Source organism: Apium graveolens, chromosome 9 (genome assembly GCF_009905375.1).
Source record: "Apium graveolens cultivar Ventura chromosome 9, ASM990537v1, whole genome shotgun sequence".
NCBI lineage: Eukaryota > Viridiplantae > Streptophyta > Magnoliopsida > Apiales > Apiaceae > Apium > Apium graveolens.
In genome coordinates this window covers 200,206,586-200,231,924 of record NC_133655.1, presented here as the reverse complement: position 1 = coordinate 200,231,924, position 25,339 = coordinate 200,206,586, and the positions used below count along the sequence as shown (strand labels likewise).

The 25,339-nt window shown below is 36.8% G+C and overlaps 1 non-coding gene and 1 pseudogene across 1 annotated transcript; one reads left to right on the top strand and one right to left on the bottom strand.

Moving 5' to 3' along the window:
• LOC141685861 (tubulin alpha-4 chain-like) overlaps nucleotides 1-25,339 on the bottom strand; it is a 101,205-nt pseudogene that overhangs the window by 41,549 nt on the left and 34,317 nt on the right.
• LOC141688073 (small nucleolar RNA R71) lies at nucleotides 14,358-14,464 on the top strand. The gene has a single exon (XR_012561540.1). It is a non-coding gene; the product is annotated as a small nucleolar RNA R71 (small nucleolar RNA).

Genomic DNA, 25,339 nt, shown 5'->3' with positions numbered 1-25,339 from the left:
GGGTAAAACTTAAAACCCATAAAAGAGATTTTATAGAGACTGTTGTTATATATATGCCATGCCATCGTATTGCTAAATAATTGCTCAATCAGGTTTGTAAGAAATGGCCAACTCATCAGATCACCAAGAAGAGGAAATTCCCACCCAAGACCCAGAAGTAAACCCAGAAACCACCATGATGAGCAGACTTGCTCAGCTTTTGCAACAACCTGTGGCCCCTAAAGTTGGAAACTTTAAGCACTTTCAATCTGTTCATCCCCCAGAATTCTTAGGTTTGCCAGACCCGATTAAAGCGCAGTCGTGGTTGAGAGAAATGGAAAAAGCTTTTGAGTTAGCGGAAGTTAAGGACGACAAGAAAGCTCAATATGCAAGTTATTACCTGAAAGATGAGGCAAGTTTCTGGTGGGAGTCTTCAAAGGCATTGTTGGAAGGCAAAGACTTACCATGGGAGAAGTTCACCGAGATGTTTCTGGAGAAGTACTTGCCAAGCTATATGCAAGATCAGTTGGAAATGAAATTTCTGGATCTTAGACAAGAGGATATGTCAGTAGCAGAATATGAAGTGAAGTTTTCGGAATTGTCTAGATTCGTACCTGAGTACGTGAATACAGAAGTGAAGAAGGCTAAGAGGTTCCAACAGGGACTCAAGCCGTGGATCTGATCAAAAAAATAGCAATGTTGGAAATCAAGAATTATGCTGCTTTGGTTCAAAAAGCAATGATAGTGGAAGGTGAGGGAGAAGCTGCAAAAAGAGAAAACGAAGGAAGAAAAAGGAAGTTTGAAAGCTCTGAGCAAGTGGAGCAAGGAAGCTCAAAGTTTAGAGGAAGGTTTGGAAAGAATGGTGGAGGTCAGAACCAAAAGTTCCAGAAGTTTAAACACGGTAACGGAGCTCAGAAGAACCGTTTCCAAAAAACTGGACAACCGGGGAAGGATAGCAGACCCCAGATTCAAGAATGCAGAAATTGTGGAAAGAGACACCCGGGAAGGTGTAATAAGTTGGATATAACGTGTTTCAAGTGCAACCAGAAGGGGCATTACTCTTCAGAATGCCTAAATGGAGCGAGGAAGCCTGATTTGGCTTGTTTTAAGTGTGGTAAAGTGGGCCATATGGCCAGGAATTGCAAGGAGCCTGTTCAGAAGGCTAATGTTCTTAGGATTGTTGGACTGCCGTCTCTTCCAGCACCATCAGCTCAACCCAGAGCTAGGACCTTTAACATGACGATGAAAGATGCGGTGCAAGATGTGGGCGTGGTAGCAGGTATGCTTGTTATAAACTCAGTAGAAGTAAAAGTTTTGATGGATTCTGGAGCAACTAGATCTTTTATCTCTGAAAGTATTCTTAATAAGTTAAATTGTGTTGCGTACCCTCTAGAACCTAATTTGATTATAGAGGTAGCAAACCAAGAGAAAGTTACTGCTAGCAAGATTTGTCCTGATTGTGATGTGACTATAGAAGGTCGGCACTTTTCTTCTGACTTAATTCCCTTTAACTTAGGAGAATTTGAGGTCATACTAGGAATGGATTGGTTGTCAAACCATGAAGCGCAAATAGAATGTAAAAGTAAAAAGGTGAAGTTAAGAACCAAGGAGGGAGAAGAGGTGATATTTAAAGGAAAAAGGCAAGAGAAGAAATTTCTAACGGCTATTGAGGTAAGAAGATTAATACATCAAGGATACGAAATTTATTTGGCTCATGTCGTAGATGTGGAGAAAGAATTTGTGAAGATCGAGGATATTCCGGTAGTAAGAGATTTTCCGGATGTGTTTCCTGATGAATTGCCTGGACTACCTCCAGACAGAGAGATCGAGTTTACGATTGATTTGGCTCCTGGAACGGAACCAGTGTCAAAAGCTCCCTATCACATGGTGCCGGTCGAGATGAAGGAATTGGCAGCTCAGTTGCAAGAATTGTTGGACAAAGGAGTGATCCGACCGAGTGTATCCCCGTGGGGTGCACCGGTGTTATTTGTAAAGAAAAAGGATGGAAGTATGAGGTTGTGCATTGATTATCGCGAACTGAATAAGTTGACGATCAAGAATAAGTACCCTCTACCGCGGATCGATGACTTGTTTGACCAGTTAAAAGGAGCTTCGTGTTTCTCAAAGATTGATTTAAGGTCTGGGTATCATCAATTAAAGATTAAAGCAGAAGATATACCCAAGACAGCGTTCCGAATGAGGTACGGACACTATGAGTTTTTGGTAATGGCGTTTGGCTTGACGAATGCACTAGCCACATTTATGGATCTTATGAACAGAGTATTCAAGCAATATTTGGATAAGTTCGTTATTGTGTTTATCGACGATATACTGATTTACTCCAAGACGGAAGGAGATCATAAGGAGCATTTGAGGATTTCTTTGGAAATTCTGCGAAAAGAGAAGTTGTATGCTAAGTTTTCAAAGTGCGAATTTTGGCTAAAGAAAGTGCAATTTCTTGGTCATGTAGTTAATAAAGAAGGAATCAAAGTAGACCCAGCCAAGATAGAAGCTGTAATGAATTGGGAAAGACCCAAGACTCCTACAGAAGTCCGAAGTTTTCTGGGATTAGCCGGATATTACAGGAGATTTGTGCAAGATTTCTCTAAGATTGCTGTACCGTTGACAAAGTTGACGAGAAAGAACGAGAAGTTTGTTTGGACAGAAAGGTGCGAGGAAAGTTTTTAAGAGTTAAAGAGGAGGTTGGTAACCGCCCCAGTGTTGGAATTACCAGATGATAAAGGGGAATTCGTGATTTCAGTGATGCTTCATATAAAGGACTTGGATGCATGTTAATGCAACACGGGAAGGTAATAGCATATGCGTCAAGGCAACTCAAGCCGCACGAGCAAAAGTATCCAACGCACAATTTGGAATTGGCTGCAATTGTGTTTGCCCTTAATATTTGGAGGCATTATTTGTACGGGGAAAAGTGCGAGATTTATACGGATCATAAAAGTTTAAAGTATATCTTCACTCAGAAAGAATTGAATATGCGACAAAGGAGGTGGTTGGAATTGATCAAAGATTATGATTGTGCGATAAACTATCATCCTGGAAAGGCAAATGTGGTAGCGGATGCTTTAAGTCGAAAAGAAAGGTTGAATATGTTAACGTCATCGGAAGAATTAATCAAGGACTTTGAAAAGATGGAAATAGAGGTGCAGACTCCAGAATTTGGAGGTGAAGCTATATATGCAATGCTGTTTCAACCCGAAATTTTGGAAAAGATTCGATGCTGTCAAGAGCAAGTGATGAATCGCGAAAAGGATATGTTGACGAGAGAAGAAATTAAAGCTCAAAAGGATGGAAAAGGAATATACCGTGTTAATTCACGTATATGGATACCTAATGTCGTGGAACTAAAGCACGAGATTTTGCAAGAAGCGCATAACTCGAGATTTTCAATTCACCATGGAAGTACGAAAATGTACCAGGATTTAAAAGAAAGTTATTGGTGGCCAAACATGAGAAGGAAATTGCGGAATGGATAAGTAAATGTTATACGTGCCAAAGAGTCAAGGCAGAACATCAAAGGCCAAGCGGATTGCTTCAGCCACTGGACATACCCGAATGGAAATGGGAACATATAGCGATGGATTTCGTGGTAGGATTACCTAAAACCAAGTCAAATCATGATGCGATTTGCGTGGTAATCGATCGGTTGACAAAGTCAGCACATTTCTTGCCAATAAATGAAAGGTTTTCGTTGGAAAAGTTGGTCAAATTGTATTTGAATGAGATTGTGATGCGTCATGGAGTTCCTGTGTCTATCATGTCCGATAGAGATCCAAGGTTTAACTCGAGATTTTGGCGACAATTCCATGATCATTTGGGAACTAAGTTGAAAATGAGTACGACATATCATCTGCAGACAGATGGACAAAGTGAAAGGATAATTCAGACAATTGAAGATATGTTGCGAACCTGTGCAATAGATTTCAAAGGAAATTGGGACGATCATTTGCCCTTAATTGAGTTTTCCTACAACAACAGTTATCACGCGAGTATTGGCATGCCACCTTATGAAGCGTTGTATGGAAGAAAGTGTAGGTCCCCTACTTATTGGGACGAAGTTGGTGAGCGCAAATTAATTGGCCCAGAGCTAGTTCAACAAATGAAGGAAAAGGTAGAAATGATTCGAAAGAGGTTAATTGCAGCTCAAGATCGACAAGCAAAGTACGCAAATCAAGAACGTAAAGATGTGCAATTTGAATCTGGAGACAAAGCCTTGTTAAAGATATCTCCTTGGAAAGGTTTAACCCGATTCGGAAAGAAAGGGAAGTTGAGTCCTAGGTATATTGGACCATTTGAAGTATTACGACGAGTTGGGAAAGTAGCATATGAATTGGCGCTACCTCCGCAAATGCAACATCTGCACAATGTGTTTCATGTATCTCTTCTAAAGAAGTATAATGCTGATGCGAGCCATGTGATCAAGTTGGAACCATTGGAAATCCAACCAGATTTGTCCTATGTGGAACAACCAGTTCGAATTTTGGACCGAAAAGAAAGGACGCTTAGAAATAAGGTTGTACCTCTAGTTAGAGTGTTATGGAGAAATCCATTAGTCGAAGAATCGACTTGGGAATTAGAAAGCGAAATGAAGAAAAGTATCCCCATCTATTTGAAAGAGATATGTCCTAAGTCCAATCATGTATGAGGATTTAGGAATAACTTTTATGTAATCTGTTTTGATTTCATTGATATTAATAAAAGACTTGTTTTGTTTTTTATTGCGGGCTCTATCTATTTTAAGTGTTTAAATAAGATATACCACAGTTTAGAGTAAAGCTTTTTATGGATTATGATGAGATCATAATAATGAGACCTAAAAGATGATAACTCTAAACTTAAATAGTTCCTGGTCGTAGGATTACTAACTGGTAATTAATAATCCGTAAAGATCGGTACATACTATGCTTGCTTCATTATGAAGGATGTCTGTTCTCATAGACATTTGTGTGGTGACACTATAGCTAGTATGTAGGTGCTTATTATAGAATAAGTTCACTGAACATGACTCACACAGCTGAAAAACTGATGGAGTTCACTCACGTGTAAGCAGTTGTTCACATAGTGATAGTTGTACAAGTATCCTTAGACTTGAGGTCATCATAGTCATCTTGTGTACACTAAACTATGCTTTGGTTTAGTTCTTAGTCTCCAGGGACAATTATAAGGGTTCTAGTGGGTATAGGAATTTGTACACGAAGATAGTGTATGATCAATAGAGGATCTACCCCTTCCGGTGAAGGAAGAGAATGGTCAATGCTGATCCACTTATGCTAGTTTAGGAATCTCTGGCCAGAGTGAATGAAATTAGAAAGGAGTTTCTAATTTACATTAAATAGAACTAAGCATATTGAATGGGAAAGCAAGTGATTAAATAAGACAGGCTTGACACAAGTTCCATGCTTTGTATTTAATCGTGACATTGCAGGGTAGAAGGAATTAATTGTACGATAACTACTCACTGAATAGGTTCTTGGTATTCTAAGCAGTGAATTCGTATTATCCGGATAGTCGCCATATGCTGAGAAGTATCCCTCACGATGTAGAATAAATATGATTAATTAATTAATCATATTTAATGAATTAGAGAATTTATATAAATAATGATAAAATAGTTTTGTTATTATTTATTTCTACTACCGGCTTAATATTGAACCTATAGGGTCACACCATAAAAGAGAATGATTTAATGGTGGAGAAATTAATTAATAATGGCTGATAATTATTTATTTATGAAATAAATAATTAATTGGAAAATTTAATAATTGATTAAATGAGATTTAATTGATTATAAATTAATTAAGAAAAAGTTCTTAATATTATTAATTAAGAATTTAATTTTTGGAAATTAAATCAAGTGAGAGAATTATTTCTAAAGTGTTTAGAAAAAGGATTAATAATTAAAAGGTGTTTTAATTATTAGTGAGAATAATAAAGGGTTAATAATAATAATATTTTATGGGAAAATTTTCAGCTGAAAATTTTGCCTATAAATATACTATTATAAACCCTATTTTTGCCTCAACCTAAAAATTTTACAAAACCCCAATTCTCTCCACCTCCTCCTTCTCCATTACATCGTTTTCTTGGTGGATACCGGTGGAGTGCTTCACACTTGAGGAGCAGCTGCTAAGGATCTCCGTTCATCGTTTTTGGATCGCCATTAAAGACCTCCATCTTTCCATTAACATAAAGCTTCTTAAGGTAAACATAATGAACTACGAATTAAATATTATTTTTTGCATGGATCCTGCAAAGGGTTTCGGTTTTTTTTAAGATTTAAATTTATGTTTTCGCTGCATTTATGTGCTAAAAACCCTTCACTATTTGTTTAGATTAGATTCTGGGGACAGAATCCTTTTAAGGAGGGTAGATTGTGACGATTGAGAATTTTGCGACGTAATTAAGTCAATAAAGTATGTGTTATGTGATGTGATTATAATTATGTGACTAAGTGCTGATTAATTGTCTTTTATTTATATTAGAATATAGGAGCGTAAATAAAAACGTTCCAATTTAAAGAGTCAGCTTAGGAGTTAAGCTGTGTCATCGGGCCGTCAGGTAGAACGGAACCCGTCCTAATAAGAGATTAAAGAATATAGAATGTGAATTATGTGCGACTGAATGAAATGAATGTTTAAATAAAGTATTTTGTCCTAAGTGACGTGTTGATTGGTAAAGGTAATGAGAAGCGTAATCGAAACGCTGAGCGTCGGGCCGTCAGGCTGAACGTGACCCGGTACGCGTAGAAAGGATAAAGATTAAAGAGGGATAAAATCTATTATCAGACCTGGATACTTATGTGATCGTATATATGTGATTGCCGGTCTGTGTGCATGACTATGTGCTCTGTGTCATTTTATGAATTTAAAAGGAATTATGTGATTTAAATAAAGGTTTAATTAACCTTCGCGCATTTTTATAAAATCATCTGAGTAAGATAAAAACATGGGATTTGTTTTGATATCTTCTTAGTAGTCCTAGAGACTTTTTAAAAATAATAAGTGGGTTTATTTGGTGGTCTTTGCATTTTTAAATTGATTTTATGTGGAAACATGTTATTATTAAGGCAAGCTTGCGAAATTCATATAAAATCAACCGTCCGCTCAAAAATCTATTATGAGTAATGGTTAAAAAGCTAATTTCGAGATCCACGTGTTAAAATCATCACTTGCAATAATTTCCGACTTTCCGAGAGAGATATATTTTATATCTAATTTTTGTTGCATTTGAGTAAAAAGAAAAGGGATATATAAGCATAAAAAGAATTAGTAAAGTACAAGTTTGCCCTTGTTTTGGTGGTATATAAATCCATTCCCCCCCTTTTTCTTTTTCCTCCCCGTGCACCCCATTTCCACTTCTCTCTTTCTTTTTCTTTCTTTCCTTCACTCTCTCTCTCGGCTCTCTCCATCTCTCATCTCTCTTTCTTGCAAGCAATACTTAAACCTCACTCAACTCAAAGATATTGCTTCCTTTGGTCTTTATTTTCGGTATACTTCTCGATTCCCATTTGCATGTAAGTGTTTGCAAGTGTTTTGATGATTAATCACTATGGTGGTGTTCAAGGAAAATGATTTCTTGATACATAACTACAAGAGTGAATCCAAGAGATTTTTGGGGTCATAAACTCGAGAGGAGACCCGTTATGGGCTCTCTCAAGTTCGACCACCACCGGCTATGATCCAAGGAGAGCCGGTGGAATTTCTATGATATGATAATTTGATTCTAAAACTTTGCATGTTTGGTTTTCGAAAAGATCAAAAGAGTTTTTGATAAATTATTTTAAAACTTGAATATTTGATTAGAAAATGGATATGTCTTGATTATTGATGTGTGTATAAGTTGTTTGATGATTAGGAGATTAAAATTTAAGGTTGCATGTGAGTTTTTAATTCGGCTTTATGCTAATCAAAAGAGGAATTTGATTTGGTGAGTTGATCTTAGTGAACACTAAGCTTATTTAGCATAAAAAGTGATTGCATGTTAGTTTTAGAGGAAAACAAGTAGTGCATGTAATTGTTGGATCCTTGAAGTTGTAAATCATGTTTTTGCCGAATGGAAAATGAATTTGCTTGTTGATTAAGTGGATGCATGTTGATTGAATGAGTTAATTAAAGTTGGAGTCACTAGGTGATGCTTGATTTTGATGTTTAATGGATGGAATGACTTAGTAAAGGATTAAAACAAGTGGGAAATGTGATATATAACCTTGCATGTCAAAATTGATTCTTGCATGTTTGATTTATGGAAAAACCCGAATGGGTCTTAGGAGTAAAAAGAGGAATTAAGTTGGTTTTTGTCAATTATCTTAATGGCTAGTGAGAACTTGATTGCATGACAAAGATTGGGTGGTCTTCATGTTCGAATTTTGATAATTAAAAGAAAGTGTTGATTTCGATTCTTAATGTAATTGTGATTCGGATTTTTGATTAAAAAGGATGAAGTTTAAGTGCGTAGATGACTCTTGTGAATTGTATTAGTTGTATTTGATTATATGAGATTGAAATTGAATATACTTGGTTGTGTTTTGTATGTGTGGTTCGAATTAAGGAATAAAAGAAAAAGGGAATTAAATCATTTTTTATTAAGAGCTATAAGTGATAGCTATGGTCGTAAAAGACTTATATTAGTGTGATTTGAGAAAAGGCTAAGGTTAAGCAAGTACGCTTTGATTGTTAAGTATATAAGGATATAAAAGTTACGAGAAAGGGATATGCTATGTGCTATGTGCTATGTGCTTATGTGTATAAGCTATAATCGTATACTCGAGTCAAGGATATAATCGAGTTATCATATTTAGTGATCGTTCCGGGAACGAGAGTTGAGAAACTGATTGAGATTTTGATTCTTATTGTAGATTCGGAGCGTGAGGGCATTCAGGCTAGGAAAGGAAAGGATATACTAGGTGGCAGTAGTTCAACCTTCAGGAAAGCAAATTTAGGCAAGTAACTCTGATTACTTGTGTAAATGGTTATAAAGAGAATGTTGTTCATACCAAGTAGAGTATTAAACTATTTAGTTATGAAACCCTGATATTGATTTGAGATACCCTGCCTTTGTTCTTGATAAACTGTTATTGATAAGCTTAATGATTCAACCCTTTGATAATATGTCCTTTCTGTTTAAGTTATTTATTAAGCCATGAATTGTATTGAACCCTCTGATTATCCTTGTTAACCCTGTTTAATGATACCTTATTTCTTGATCATCCTATTGATCCTAAACAGATGTTGATCCTTCTAACTTAAGTGCTTTGTTATCCTGATACAGAATCCTTATGATTTGTTCCTTGCTTATCTTTGAATCACTCCCTGAACTTTGTTTCCTTAAAATCTGAATTAAGAATGAGTTTCGACTTGAAAGAGTCCGAATGATTTCAAATTCTTGGTAATGATAAAATGAATTTTAGGAAACCTATTTGTTTTTCCAACTCAAGGTTTTCCAAATGAATTCCTGATGGATTGGATTGGGACGTAATAGGCTAGTGGGACTAGTCCAGTCATGGTAAGAGGCTAGCGGGGCTAGTCCAACTTAAGGCTGAAATTATGCCGATTGGTACCTTAAAGACCGGAATGGAGGTCGGTACGGGCTAATCACCCGTATATAATGAAATGGAAAGATAAAGTGATCCAATCAAGGGTTCTAAATGATTATTTAAAAGGGAACTGAAACTTTCTGTTCAGTAAATTGATTCTTGAAAATGAAAATGGTTTATATTGCTTTGAAAAGAGTTGATTTTGTTAATGTGAAGCTTAAAGCTCGAGAACCCTGATTCTTGAATTTGTTGATCATATGATTGATTCCATATATTGAAATACTGTTGCTTTCCTCTTTTGAAAGATCTATTCCGATCCTTTATTGATTGTGATGAATGTCGACTTTCGTCCTGCATTGAGCCTTGTTCCTTGAAAGCCCCACATTATCCTTCAAAAACCTTTCTTTAACCCAAAAGCTAGAAATCTCCCACCTAGATCAAATAAAGTAGAATGCCCTGAGTTTGGTAAAACATATTGTGAGTTGATATTTTAGAACTGCTATATAGTTACTTGCTGAGTTTTATACTCATATGTTTTATTTTAATCTAACCATGGCAGTTAAGCAAGAAGATGGCCAGGCTTAGGCGCACTGCTCGTAAGAGCGTACCTGGTGGTCCCTACCGTGTTGAGGGCTTCCGGTTGCCAGAGCAGGTAGTGGTATTTATGAGTGAGCTCGCGCCTAGAAGGAAATGTTTAAAGATACAATGGGTTATCTGTCGGTTCCCAGCCGAATCGATATTGTATATTTAATAATATTTTGGGTTTGTAAGTTATGATTGGTAGTTTTAATCTTGTCTCATACTTTATCCTGTTGATCCTGTTAGTAGTTAATCGGGGTTTATGCTTATTTAATTACTAGATTAGAGGTGTGTGTGAGTCCTCATTTCCTAACCCCGAGATTGAGGGCGTCACACATAATCAACCGCCAACCAGATATACAAATTGTTACAGGATGAGATAAATGGGCCCATAAAGTCAATTCCCCAAACATCGAAGACCTCAACCTCGAGAAGCATATTAAGAGGCATCTCATCCCTCTTAGACATATTACCCACACGTTGACATCGATCACATTTCAAAATGAACTGGTGAACATCTTTAAATAAGGTTGGCCAAAAGAAACCCTGCTTGCAGAATACGAGCTGTTGTCTTTTCTCCACCATAATGTCCTCCATAAGCCATTGAGTGACAATCTCGCAAGATCCCCCCCCCCCCATTTCGCTGTAAGGTATACATCTCCTGATGATTTGGTCAACTCCTTATCGAAAAAGAAATGGCTCATCCCACATATACCACTTCACTTCATGTAGAAACTTATTCCTTTGAGCATAAGATAAGTCGGGAAGCATGATATTACTCACAAGGTAGTTCATAATATCTGCAAACCACGGTGTTTCTTCTTGCACTCCCAAACAGCTGCTCATCGGGAAAAGACTCATTTATCAATTGCCTTATCCAATGAAGTAGCATTAGGGTTCTGTAAACGCGAGAGATGATCAGCGACTTGATTTTCAGTCCCCTTTCTGTCCTTGATCTCTAGTTCAAATTCTTGAAGCAAAAGAACCCATCTAATTAATCTAGGCTTTGAGTCCTTCTTTAAGACGAGATAACGAATTGCAGCGTGATCAGTGAAAACTGTCACCTTAGTCCCAAGTAGATAAGATCGAAATTTCTCAAAACCATAGACAATAGCCAAAAGTTCTTTCTTCGTAGTAGTATAATTCAGTTGAGCATCATTTAGGGTCTTTCTAGCATAGTAGACCACATGAAATATATTGTTCTTCCTCTGCCCAAGAACTGCTCCAACTGCATAGTCACTTGCATCACACATTATCTTAAAAAGTTCAGACCAATCAGGTGCAGTTATGACAGGTTCCGTGATTAAACTCTTCTTCAATGTTTCAAAAGCTGCAAGACACTCGTCATCAAACTTGAAAGGGACGTCTTTCTCTAGCAAACTGCACAATGGCTTTGAAATCTTAGAGAAGTATTTGATGAAATGCCTATAGAAACCCGCATGACCAAGAAAACTGCGAATTCCCTTAACAGAAATAGGAGGAGGAAGATTTTTAATGACCCCCACCTTGGCTTTGTCCACCTCAAGACCCTTACTAGAAACCTTGTGCCCAAGAATAATGCCCTGTCGCACCATAAAGTGACATTTTTCCCAATTAAAAACCAAATTGGTCTCAACACACCTCTTGAGAACGTGTCCAAGATTTTTGCAAGCATTCATCAAAAGAATCGCCAAATACAGAGAAGTCGTTCATGAACACCTCCACATTCTGGCCAATCATATCAGAAAAAAATGGCCATCATACATCTCTAAAATGTGGCTGGTGCACCACACAGACCAAAAGAAACTCGTCTGAAGGCGAAAGTACCAAATAGACAGTGAAGGTAGTCTTCTACTGATCTTCTAGAGCGATACAAATTTGATTGTAACCCGAATAGCCATCAAGAAGACAGTAGTACTCATGACCAGCCAATCTATCAAGCATCTAGTCAATAAAGGGCAAAGGGAAGTGATCCTTCCTAGTGGCCTTGTTCAGCTTCCTGTATTCCATGCAAACTCTCCACCCCGTGACTATTCTTGTAGGAATAAGATCATTCTTCTCATTTGCTACCACAGTAATTCCACCTTTCTTTGGCACACATTGAACTGGGCTTACCCATGAACTGTCAGAAATATGATAGATGATCCCCGCATCTATCCACTTAAGAATTTCTTTCTTCACTACTTCCTTAATGATCAGATTAAGTCTTTCTTTGCTGCTCAACCGCAGGCTTGCTACCTTCCTCTAGCAGAATTTTATGCATGCAATAAGAATGGCTGATTCCCTTGATATCTACTATAGTCCAACCAATTGCCAATTTGAATTCTCTTGGAAGCCTCAGGAGCTTTTCCTCGTCACTACCTTAAAGATCAGATGCAATAATAACAGACAAAGTAGATGCATCACCTAAAAACGCATACATCAAATGCTCAGATAAAGGCTTAAACTCAAGAGTGAGAGCTTCCTCAATAGATGGCTTGAGGCGTTTAGGAGCTTTGTTCAATTCCTCCATTCCAAGATATTCAAAAGGCATATCAATCTTCCTCTTCCAGGGAGAAGCATTCAAATATTGTAATTGTTCTTCACCTTCAATCATCTTCACTATCTGAATTTCCCAATAAGGCTTTTTCTAAGGCATCAGACCTTAGCAATTGATCAAGTTCTGAAGTAACCACAGAATCGACCAACTCCACCTTTAAGCACTCCTCATTTTCCTTAGGAAATTTCATAGCATTGAGCACATTAAAAGTTACTTCATGATCTAACACTCACATTGTGAGCTCACCCTTCTGCACATCTATCAAGCTTCGGCCGATCGCCAAGAAAGGTCTTCCCAGGATATGGGAATCTTCTTATCCTTCTCGAAATCAAGAATGACGAAATTAGTAGGGAAGATGAGTTTATCAACCTTGACCAAGACATCCTCCACAATACCTCGCGGATATGTAATAGAACGGTCGGCCAATTACAAAGTCATATAAGTTGGTTTTGGATCAGGTAAGTTCAACTGCTTGAAGATTGACAAAGGCATCAGATTGATGCTAGCTCCCAAGTCACATAAGCATCTGTCAAAAGACACTTTTCCAATAGTACATGGAATAGTGAAGCTTCCTGGATCTTTAAGCTTCGGAGGCAACTTCTGTTGCAGTACAGCACTGCATTCCTTCGTGAGAGCGACTGTCTCTAAATCATCTAGTTTCACTTTCCGAGAAAGAATACCTTTCATAAAATTTGCGTAACTAGGCATCTGCTCAAGAGCCTCAGCGAAAGGTATGTTGATATGAAGTTTCTTGAACACCTCCAGAAACTTCTCAAATTGCTTGTCCATCTTTTTCTTCTGTAGCCGCTTAGGAAAAGGCGGTGGAGGATAGATCTGTTTCTCCCCTGTATTACCCTCAGGAGGAGTGTGCTCAATAGTAGTCTTCCTTGGTTCCACTTCTTCTTCATGCTGCTCTACTTCTTTCTCAGCCCCAGCTTCTTCAGTCAACGCTTGAGTTTGTTCGGGATTCGCAACCTTTTCAGACCGTAAAGTGATTGCCTTTACCTGCTCCCTAGCTTCCTTCCTTCCTGGCACTTCAGTGTCACTAGGTAGTGTACCAGTCTGACGATTTAGCAAGGCATTGGCAATTTGCCCAATTTGATTTTTCAAGGTCTTGATAAATACATCTTGACTCTTGCACATAAGCTTCAACTCCTCTAATTCAGATTTTTCATTAGCTTGTTGCAGCTGAAGTTGCTGTCTTGGTGCATATTGCGGTTACTGAAACCAGGAGGGTTGTACTGCTTAGCTATATACTGCTGATAAGGCTGTTGAACCGCATTTTGAGCGTTGCTCCAACTGAAATCAGGATGATTGTGGTTGTTGGGATGATAAGTGGCTGGCACAGGTTGCTGTGAACGCTGAAAGTTGCTCACGAACTGAGCTGATTCACTAGAAATTATGTACTAATCAGTCTCATGGGCACCAGCACAAAGCTCACAGACACTAGCGATTTGATTAACCTAGCCAAAGTGTCCACGTTCATCGTCAAAGCCTTAAGTTGGGCAGCTATAGCAGTTGCAGCATCCAACTCCAGAATTCCTGCTATTTTTCCTTAAGTCAGTCTTTGGGAAGGATTCTGGTACTCATTAGAAGCCATCAGTTCAATCAATTCATAAGCTTCATTGTAGCTCTTAGCCCATAAGGCTCCTCCTGATGCTGCAATCGAGCATGGGTCTAGAAGTAGCATCCAATCCATTGTAGAAACAGTTAATAATCATCCAATCAGGCATGCCATGATGTGGGCACTTCCTTAGCATCTCCTTATATCGATCCCAAGCCTCACATAGAGATTCTCTAGTTTGCTGGGCAAACTGAGTAAGATCATTCCTGATTGCAGCAGTCTTCGCTATATGGAAGAATTTAGTGAGAAACTTTTGAGCAAGATCTTCCCAAGTGGTGATAGACCCTACTGGTGGAGAATATAACCAGCACTTACCTTTATCCCTCGGAAAGAATGGGAAGAGTCGCAGCTTGATAGCATCTTCAGTCACATCATTGAACTTGAACGTGTCGTAGATCTCGATGAAATCCCTGATGTGCATGTTGGGGTCTTCAGTAGGAGAACCCCAAACTGAACTGAGTTCTGTATCATCTAAATCGTGCTTGACTTGATCTCAAAAGTGTTAGCCCTGATGGCTGGCCTGATGATGCTTGACTGAATGTCATTGATCTTAGGCTGAGAATAGTCCATCAAAGCCTTAGGATTTTTCGCTTGATCTCCCATCACTACTAAAACTGGTTCTTCGACTTTCTTTTCTTCTTCTACCTTCTTTTCTTCTTCGAAAACTTCCTTTCGAACCACCACAACTTCTTCCTCGGCTTTATCCAGTGTTCTCTTACGAGTATGCAAACGCGTATACCCTCGCTAGAGTAACTGAAATAAGACAAGGAACAGATAAGTAACAATATCCGAGTCAATGAACTTTAACGACCACTGATGGAAAATACATAAACTAAAAATTAACACTGCAGTCCCCAACAGCGCGCCAAAAACTTGTTAGTCGCTAAACACGCGCTAGATTACACGCAAGTATACGAATTCGCAAGTAGTATAAGATATAAATCAAATTCATTCCCACAGAGATTGGCTTTGGTTAACTAATTAATTTATACATTTAAGCAACAATGTATGGTTATTATTCAATGTTAAGACGATAACAAATTGAGGTTGTTTATAACTAAGAATTAAACTAACAATTATAACTAAGAGAATAAAGAGGGTTGTATATTATATAAGACAAACATGAGATTCTAACTTCATTAAATACTTCATTCAATAGCCTTATTATTCTTAACCTTAGCATGCAATGGTGATGACACTAATCAGATAACACGGAACTGCTAAATGTCAACTTTCGTTGCGCGAATAATATACTATCAGACATCCATAAAAGAGATAGAAGCTGAATAGACACCAATTATATTGAGACCCTATATGTCTATAGAATTTGAAAACATAACGGTTTAAGCACAAGTTATCTATCATGATTACACATGGCAAGTAAGATGGTTAAAATTACCTACGAATCATGCATAACAATAACATATGAACCTATGCTAGCATAGCAAGTTCTAAATCCTTAAATTCACTATCGCTTCATTAAAGATTAACATGCTATCTTATAAGTTCGCGACGCTCATAAGATGAATACGCACAACCAATACTAGGTTATCATACAATCACCACACAATAAGGCATCAAAACAAATTAACTAAATAAATCCATAATAAATCCGTTAGAACTCCACGATAACGATTAGCCCATAATCAGACTCATCATCAACGTGTGTTCCGATGAATGCATAACAAACATAGTCTTTATACTTAAATAACAAAACCAAGTACGAAAAAAGAGTAAGGTTCACAAATAAGAAAACTAGCATCCAAGTTACAACTTAGAACAAAGAATCAAAAGTAAAAACAAGATCTTCTTCGTTTTTGCTGAATCCGTGCTAAAACGGTCTTCTTACGGCTCTCCTTGTGCTCTGGTACGTATCTCTCTTGAAAACGTCCTTTATTTGAATATAAATAGCAGCCCCATGCAATCCAGAAGTCCTCCAATTGTAATTATAATGGAATCAGGATTCTTTGAATTGAGATATCAGAACTAACTATCTCTTGACTCTGAACAACTTGAGCCATGTCAGAGGTTATCTTAGAAACTAAACATAAATCACATTAGGCATGACATTATCAAATATATCTAACAATCTCCCCAACTTGTAAATTAGCATAATATACAAGTTTAACAGATATTTGATGATGTCAAAAACATGAAGTACTAATGCATGAGAATTTGACTAGATAACTACAACTTACAGTCCTTAAAGCTTTACCAATCTTTAACTTCTGATAAAAACTTCAGTCTGTATCCATATCTGTAGTCCTGATGATATGCTGTAACTCTCTAATCTGAGCCAATAAGGAATCACGCTCCAATAGAAGAGCCTCATACCGGTAATAAGGAACTGGGGGCAATGTAGACTGGAATGGGGCACTCGCTATTGAATGCCCAGTGGAATCTGAATCAGCTGGTGGGGGTCCTCTGACAGGTGGCCTCATGCCTGGAGGTGGAATAGCCTGCAGTGGCACGGGCTGCAACACCGGTGGAGGTAGAATAGCCAATGCTGGTGGAATCACAGGACGTGGATCCAATGCTGGTGCTCCAACTGAAGGCTCTGAGTGATCAGCTGATACGGGAATAAAAGAATCGGCCATCTCTGCTATCTGAAATCATATCGCAATATAAGAATCTCGTTCCATAACGCAAACTATACTAATACCTGATATACCGAAGCACTCAACCTCTCAACGTTCTCTCATCCTATGCCTTACTTCTAATCTTAACCCTCTACCCATTACCGTTATCCTAGGCTTGTGTCAGTGACTTATAACCTGTAGCTCTGATACCAAACCTGTGGCGCCCTCCAAACCCGGGTCAGAAGTTTGGGGTCCACACACACATCTTAATTATAACCTACTTATAACAATAATAAAGATAAAAATAATATATGCAGTGACCCTACTTATCAACTACCACGGACCGCAACAGGTTAAAGTATGCACACAAGCCAAACACACTAATATATTACAAACCGTTTAAATCCCAACTATTTCAAACTCACACTGAGTATCAAACATTAATACAAACTTTTACAAACTTAAATTATCCCAAAAGAAGCCTACTAGCTCAGCTTCCTCAACCTGAACCCCTAGCTCTCACGCTAGACTGGGGATCCTCGCTACCAACTGGTTCCTTTTTAACTGGAAAGAATATAAACAACATCGCACAAATGAGCTAACTAGCTCAGCAAGTCAAAATGACAAAACTGAGAATAATGATCATCAGGTGACTATGATTATGATATCAAGTGAACATTGGATTATGATTTAGAATTGGATATTATACTTTTAATTTAAAAGCCAAGGTTAAGCTGCTGATCAGTCACGCACTAACCCCGAGCAAGGCACACAGCATTGCTCTAACTACTGGATCCAAGGCACACATTGGCCTAACTTGACCATTATATGGTCTGACCACGAATCTGGTCCATAATTTTATAAAAACAATCCAATTCTAACATAATAACAGAATATGCAATAATAAACAATAACCAAAATCATTAACAACAATGAGTGTTTAACAATGAAAGGTTTTCAATCTTTGTAAGGATCAAATAAATAGTTTAAAAGCTTGAACGCTGGGTAATGAAAGAATTGGATAACAAAAGAATCAATATTTCAGGGTTTCAAAGATTTGGGCTCTCAAAGCATAGGATACAATGGTTGAATGTACAAGTAATTCAGTTCAGTGTTTGGGATTTTGTTTGCATGTATTTATGGAATAGTATCGTATACTTGAGGTTCGAGTTTGGGTTTACAATAATCAATGGCTTAGAAAGAATATGGTTCATGGCTCAAGAACAATAACTGAAATCAGGGTTTAGGTTTCCGTGCTTCAAAGCACTTGCAATGTCAACAAGACTATCAAGAATTACAATGTCTCGAGAAAGTTCAGAACACTTGCCTGGTATTAGCTTACTACTCTGCACTGACTTCCAATCACAACCGTCTTACTCTTCAACTATCTGTTTTCCTTTCCTACGTCTTGCCTTTTCTGCTCACATATCATAAGTATCTATCAATCATCAACTCATAGAGTTCTATTCAACACACACTTCTATCTACCCTTCGTTTTACCCAAATCCGATTAACGGATTGAAATCTATGCAATAACGAAGTAAACACCGAATATATAGACCGATAGTCAAACAACAGGTCACGTATAACACATAATACATCACGTAATCAATGACATATCATTTATAAAGAAGTCTCGGGTCATAAATGTGCTTTCGGGTATTTAAAATAATTTTTAAAACATTTTTCGGAATTAAAACGGGTCGTTGGATCAATTTTGGGTTAATAAACAGGGTTCGGTTGGCCAATTCTGGCTCCGAAATAATTTTAGAATAATTATCGAGCCTTGAAAATAATTTAGAATAATATTTTAAAGCTCGAAACTATTTTTCAGAATTTTTAAATCATTGTTAATAATTAAATCTAATTAAATAATTAATTAAAAATCAATTAATAATTAATTAAATCAATTAATCAATTAATTTTTGAATTAATTGACTAATTAATCAATTAAAAATTAACTGAAATTAATTAACTAATTAATTCAGATTTATTTGTGAATTAAAAATATTTTTCGGAATTAAAATAATAATTTTTAGAATTTTCAGAAATTAAAAATGAATTTTTATAATAAAAATAAATAAGAAATATGATTTTTAAACATTTTATAAACAGGAATCCTAAATTTGCAAAGTCTGCAAACCTCAGGGACCTAACTGCATCGTTTTCAAAAGTTGGGGTACCAAACTGTAATTTTCCAGCTCTTCGCCGGAAAACAGTCGGGTTCGCCGGAGAACACGTTCCCGGCGTCCTCACCCCACCAACACCTCCAGATCACATCTACACAATATCAGGAACACAACCATGAAATCAATTCATCCTAACAATCCCTGAGTTGGTCGGAATTTGGCCGTGAAGTTTTCCAGTTTCCGGCGAACATCGGAAAACTTTAAAACACAACTCCCTTCTCTACAGACCTCGTTGGTTCATGAAACTTATACGACTAGATTGCAAATTTCACAGAGAACACAACCCACTATAACACATCATCAATCTATCACAGAATAAGAAACCCCCAAATTTCAATTAAGAACATTCATACGGGTTATAAACCCTAATTTTAAAATTCGAAAATCAAACTCAAATTTGAACATGTTATTGAACTCCAAATCAGACGTATGACATATGAAAATCATCAGGAAAACAAGCTCTACAACATGCAATCATCAAATCATACAAACAATCATCCGAACAAAAATTCATATTTTTAATAAAATAAATTCGAAAATAAATAAATTTTTAGAAATTAAACCTTTGATTCTGTAGTGAAACAAAGCTCAGAATCTGATAGAACACCTCAAATCCTTCGTTTTGGTTACTCAAGCTTTAAAAACAGAGATCGGTAACGCCTTCGTTTTGCTGTTTGATTCTTAGAAAAGTTTATGAATATAAGATTTTTCTCTGTAAAATTATATAATTATCTGTCTGCAATTGATTTTTATACGAAATAAAATACAGTAAAAGGTTATTTATAATTACGGAAAATTAGTATCCCGTTGGATCATTCCGGATATAAAATGGTACGTTTATTTATAAAAACTGATCCAAACGGTATCGGTTTTCGGGATAATTATCCAAATCAGTACAGCTTGTACTGCGGTCTTGGTCTCAGCACCCAGTTACACGTACTACGAAGTGATAATTGGGATAGTTTAATAAAAAGCTCCCGTTTATCGAAAATACGGGTTTTATTAATATACCGAAACGAATATTGTATCGAAAATGTTGTGCCGGGACCCGCGCAGGACAAACCGTACGCCGGATCGAAAAAGTCGAAACATGGAAAATGCTTGGAATATTACAATTAGGTTAGGAAGGAGTTCTCCGAAGAGTTCCGGGTTCCAAAAACGTAACAACGGTTGACGAAGGTTGGTTCCCGTTTTTATAAAATAAATTTTAATTACCCGGAAAAAGATTTTAAAAATTTCATATGATTCTTATAAATCTATAAATCAACATAAAAATAATTAGGAAGATATGACAATTATCTATATTTTATTTTGGAGATATAAAAATTAAAATACTCAATTAATATTATTTTTGAATATTCAAGTACATATATCACTTAACAATTAACTCACAAAATAGATACTGAACACACATAATAATTATTTAATATCAAAAATAATTACACGATATATCCCGGATATTACAATATATATATATATATTTATATATATATGGATACAGTTTTCAAAACTATGAATCGAATAAGGTTTATTCGATAACTTTATTTTATTAATGAATATTATTTTGAATATTCATTCGAGGGTTAATGACTCCGTTTATTTTATTAATGAATATTATTGTTGAATATTCATTCGAGGGCTTATGACTCCGTTTATTTTATTAATGAATATTATTTTGAATATTCATTCGAGGACTTATGACTCCGATTATTTACTAAATAATATTCTTTATTTTATTATAGAATAATGTGTCAATAATCAAACTTACTTTTAATTATTCAAGTAAGATTGTACTTTCGTATAAGTATATCTTTGGTTATTTATTATTCATTTCAAGTATAAGTTTTACAACTTCTACTTCAATTATTTTTATAAAGATTATTCTTTATGGGAATATTATTTAAATAATAATATTCAGATATTTTCTAATATATTGGAACTGATTTATTTTATTAAATCAGCATTACTCCAAACATTCTTAAAAATATTTTGCGAGTCTTCAAAATGATTTTTAAAGGTTAGAGCGGATCCCAAAACTCATTTTTATATTTAAGATCCTCCTTTCGAAGGGGATTTAAATACTCGCTCAAAACCTGAGGGATCCGGCTCTGTGGTGTGTTTTATATTCGCAACAAGGTTGCTGTCTTGATAAAAGAGTTTTTGATTACTTACCCAACACTCGCGAAGTAAAATTCTTGGAACAAGTTAATCCATTAACAGGCATCGCCTGGGAAATATTGGTGAGTTTTCCTTTCCAACTAGATACGACTTCTTGGTGGAGCCGTATCAACAAGTTTCTACTTAGGGAAAAGGGGGACGAGCTTCACGTTTCAGAGTCATGGATTTCATCTGAACTAGGAGTGGCGTAAGTGGTCGAGTAGCGCCGGCCCAGCCTTATTATATTGGCCCAAATGGCCCGGAAGTTCCGCTAAGACGGTCCAATCCTTAGGAGTCCAGTGTTCGGTTGACAAGTAAATCCGACAGGTTCTCCTCTACATGTAGAAAATGGTGGGGTTGCACTACTACGACTGATCATCGTAAGTGATCTTCCTGGCACGGTAAACTCCCGTAATGAGTTCATCATCCAATTGGATATTTCTGCAACACTACCCAGAGCACTTCGATAGAAAGGCTACGGTTGGGCGATTGTTGAGTGTTGGCAGGGTCAAGTTTTCAAAATGATGTTTGCATCAAATGAAGTATCTCATAACTTCATTTTATTTTGATGATATTTTAAAGATTTAATATATTCAAATCTTGTCTTGTAGTCTCATCTATGTGATGAACTGTTGAAAGCTCATTATAACTTGAACGGTGGTAGTTCAAGCAGTATTTGGAAAAGATATAAGTATATTGGAGTATCTTGTAACTTCATCTTTTAAACTTATATCTAGTAAATGATTATCTGGTGCATGTCAAAGATTTTCAGAAAAACGTTGAGACAAGGTTAGATATATGAGATCACCTTGCAACGATATTTTTATACAGTTATAAACTGGAACTCTGTGTATATTATACATGTCAGAGGATTTCAAAGATTGTGAAAAGTATATATGTATGTATACTGAATATTTTGCGACTTCATCGCATTAAGATATCAAACTTGGTTCATTTCTTTTGACCAAGACTTTCATGAGTACTATGAGAAGGCTCATATATTGTTAATCATTATACATATTATTTTGGTGGGCTTGCTGCTCACCCTTGCTTTCTTCTTTCATCACACAACAACAGATAGAAAAGATGAACAGGACCAAGCTCCCAATTCGCGAGCGGATAGGAAACGTTCCGCAGTTTCCTATAGGCATTGATGTCGCTATAGCTGAGGTAGGAACTACCAATAGGCTAGGCTTCAACTTTTGATGTACCAGATTTATGTATATTTATGAATTGTAATAATGGCAAAGAAATGTAAATTTACTCAGAAACCCTTTTAAGGTGTATTGGCTTATAATTGTGGAATAAAACGACTTGAGATTATTTTTGGATATTCATCTCTGAGACTATAACTTCTGGTGTGTGTGTTTATTGTGGGGTCACAGTACAGAGTAGTTGATTGTTTACTAAGATTGGGTGTTATTAAGGGAAATGGAACTCGTGACAACCCGGATTCCCGACCCCGGATTTGGGGGTGTTACAGTACTTTGGAAGATATGTGCTGTCAGACTTAACAGAATAAAGCTTTTTCTGTTTCTGAATTTGACTCTTCAAAAAGTTTGCAGCTCTTTCTGTTATTTTGTCATTCACTTGAAGTAAGAATAATACATGTTCCAGCTCTTCAAAATACTTCAGTGGAATGGCATTTTCCCTTATACGATAAACTCTACCATCTGTCATGAAGTACAGCAAGATGTGTTCTTTTTAGTAGGTATGGTAAACCATTTGTACAGATTCTAGTTGATTCAATCTCTCAGGAGTTGCTCCAATACCTGGTTCACTTAAGGAATTTGGATCATTGGTTGTGTTCTGTATTCTTCTTTCATCAGCACTTCCCAATCCAGTTTTATCTCTTGCTTCCTTTCCAGTAACCACTCTTGCTTCAAAACCACTTGCAGCAATCTTCAAAGGTTGAGTCTGTTTGGCTTTGGTGAATCCTGGTAGGAGTATCTTTGAAGGTTTAACATGAGCAATGTCAGAGGTTTTCTTTGATTTATGTTCTGATATCAAGTTAACTTGAGCTATGTCAGAGGTTACTTGCTTCTTTGAGATATCAGAACTAACTATCTCTTGACTCTGAACAACTTGAGCCATGTCAGAGGTTATCTTAGAAACTAAACATAAATCACATTAGGCATGACATTATCAAATATATCTAACAATCTCCCCAACTTGTAAATTAGCATAATATACAAGTTTAACAGATATTTGATGATGTCAAAAACATGAAGTACTAATGCATGAGAATTTGACTAGATAACTACAACTTACAGTCCTTAAAGCTTTACCAATCTTTAACTTCTGATAAAAACTTCAGTCTGTATCCATATCTGTAGTCCTGATGATATGCTGTAACTCTCTAATCTGAGCCAATAAGGAATCACGCTCCAATAGAAGAGCCTCATACCGGTAATAAGGAACTGGGGGCAATGTAGACTGGAATGGGGCACTCGCTACTGAATGCCCAGTGGAATCTGAATCAGCTGGTGGGGGTCCTCTGACAGGTGGCCTCATGCCTGGAGGTGGAATAGCCTGCAGTGGCACGGGCTGCAACACCGGTGGAGGTAGAATAGCCAATGCTGGTGGAATCACAGGACGTGGATCCAATGCTGGTGCTCCAACTGAAGGCTCTGAGTGATCAGCTGATACGGGAATAAAAGAATCGGCCATCTCTGCTATCTGAAATCATATCGCAATATAAGAATCTCGTTCCATAACGCAAACTATACTAATACCTGATATACCGAAGCACTCAACCTCTCAACGTTCTCTCATCCTATGCCTTACTTCTAATCTTAACCCTCTACCCATTACCGTTATCCTAGGCTTGTGTCAGTGACTTATAACCTGTAGCTCTGATACCAAACCTGTGGCGCCCTCCAAACCCGGGTCAGAAGTTTGGGGTCCACACACACATCTTAATTATAACCTGCTTATAACAATAATAAAGATAAAAATAATATATGCAGTGACCCTACTTATCAACTACCACGGACCGCAACAGGTTAAAGTATGCACACAAGCCAAACACACTAATATATTACAAACCGTTTAAATCCCAACTATTTCAAACTCACACTGAGTATCAAACATTAATACAAACTTTTACAAACTTAAATTATCCCAAAAGAAGCCTACTAGCTCAGCTTCCTCAACCTGAACCCCTAGCTCTCACGCTGGACTGGGGATCCTCGCTACCAACTGGTTCCTTTTTAACTGGAAAGAATATAAACAACATCGCACAAATGAGCTAACTAGCTCAGCAAGTCAAAATGACAAAACTGAGAATAATGATCATCAGGTGACTATGATTATGATATCAAGTGAACATTGGATTATGATTTAGAATTGGATATTATACTTTTAATTTAAAAGCCAAGGTTAAGCTGCTGATCAGTCACGCACTAACCCCGAGCAAGGCACACAGCATTGCTCTAACTACTGGATCCAAGGCACACATTGGCCTAACTTGACCATTATATGGTCTGACCACGAATCTGGTCCATAATTTTATAAAAACAATCCAATTCTAACATAATAACAGAATATGCAATAATAAACAATAACCAAAATCATTAACAACAATGAGTGTTTAACAATGAAAGGTTTTCAATCTTTGTAAGGATCAAATAAATAGTTTAAAAGCTTGAACGCTGGGTAATGAAAGAATTGGATAACAAAAGAATCAATATTTCAGGGTTTCAAAGATTTGGGCTCTCAAAGCATAGGATACAATTGTTGAATGTACAAGTAATTCAGTTCAGTGTTTGGGATTTTGTTTGCATGTATTTATGGAATAGTATCGTATACTTGAGGTTCGAGTTTGGGTTTACAATAATCAATGGCTTAGAAAGAATATGGTTCATGGCTCAAGAACAATAACTGAAATCAGGGTTTAGGTTTCCGTGCTTCAAAGCACTTGCAATGTCAACAAGACTATCAAGAATTACAATGTCTCGAGAAAGTTCAGAACACTTGCCTGGTATTAGCTTACTACTCTGCACTGACTTCCAATCACAACCGTCTTACTCTTCAACTATCTGTTTTCCTTTCCTACGTCTTGCCTTTTCTGCTCACATATCATAAGTATCTATCAATCATCAACTCATAGAGTTCTATTCAACACACACTTCTATCTACTCTTCGTTTTACCCAAATCCGATT